The sequence below is a fragment of the Lupinus angustifolius genome, chromosome LG07 (assembly GCF_001865875.1).
Source record: "Lupinus angustifolius cultivar Tanjil chromosome LG07, LupAngTanjil_v1.0, whole genome shotgun sequence".
NCBI lineage: Eukaryota > Viridiplantae > Streptophyta > Magnoliopsida > Fabales > Fabaceae > Lupinus > Lupinus angustifolius.
In genome coordinates, this window is record NC_032015.1 from 13,661,813 (window position 1) to 13,663,227 (window position 1,415).

Consider the following 1,415-nt stretch of genomic DNA (forward strand, 5'->3'; position numbering starts at 1 on the left):
GATGTGAATTAGGGCACTGCCCAGAAAGGAACCCATGATACCACGAAGCGAGATCGGCTGACCGTAAGAGGCTTGGTATGGGACTGTCCAGGGTATTCACCGATGGTCGCGTAAGATCGGGACCCACAAGAAGCATTCCTGAGGGAGATGACTTAAGGTGGGCCGAGCATGGTAAATAATGATTAAAAGATTTAATCATCTAACTGCGGTTAGTGTTCATATGCATATGGTTAATAATGGAGTAGTGGAGAGGAAATTGACGGTATGACTTAGAGCACCGTGAAGTAAGCAGGGACGGCACTGATTGGACGGTGATTCGCCAACAATGTCTTGAGGGAGAGTCTGGGTGAGACGAGTCCCTTGTATTCCTGGGGAGGTACCCTGTTGGATCGGACAGTTCTCACAGGCCAAACTAGGCAATCTCTGACAACCCCTGGATTGCATTCGTGATCAATGAGAGGGATGCCCAGAAAGCGTTTGTACGACCTAGGTCCAGGTAGGACTGTTCCTGAGGGAACCGATCGATCTATTTTTAATTCCTTGCGAGGATATGTTATTTCGGGTGCGTACAAAGTGGCTTGGTATGGGACCTGTACTCTTGATTTGTTTCCGACTAGGTTATTGGGAGGATATTGGTGTAAGGTGGATGATCATGACATAGCATGCATATATTGCACTTGTGGAAGTGGATTCCCACATTGAGTTATAAACATTATGCATCATTAACATTATGCACATATTATTACTTGTGGTTATGATATTTGTTTATGAAATGTATGTTGATACATTATGGTTTATGTTGATAAGCGATGAGTTATGATGTCGGTTATAGATAATATATGCGTGTGTTATTATTTGGGGTTATGATCCCCACTTATGTGTTAATTAATTATAATCATGATATTTTGTTGATAAATGGATAAATGGGAAATATGATATTGTTTGGAAATAAGTGTATTTACGTTACATAGGTTGATTAGTTAATTGTTTATGAGAACAATTGATGAGTTTGGTTATATTACTCATGTAAATTGGATAATTGTTTACGATAACAACTGATGAGTTATAATGTGATACGTTATATACATATATGAACTGTTTTTCATGTCTGAGTGTAATATTCTGAGTAAGTTCACGTCGTCAATGAATTTATGTTCATTAGATGTCTTACTCTCTCTATTTCTCTTCTTTTCTATTGCTTGCTTTTCGGACGTGTGCTCGTCAGGTAGACAGCTTTGCTCAGATTTGGAGCTACCGTCCGTGATGTTCCAGGAGGGAGCATGAGGAATTGAGGAGAGGCAGTACCCTAGCTTTGGAGTTAGCCACTAGGAGTTACTCATCATTTTGTGACTTTTGAAACACTGATGGCTTCAGTTGTTCAGGTCTTTGTTTAATGTCCTTTGGCGATGATCAAT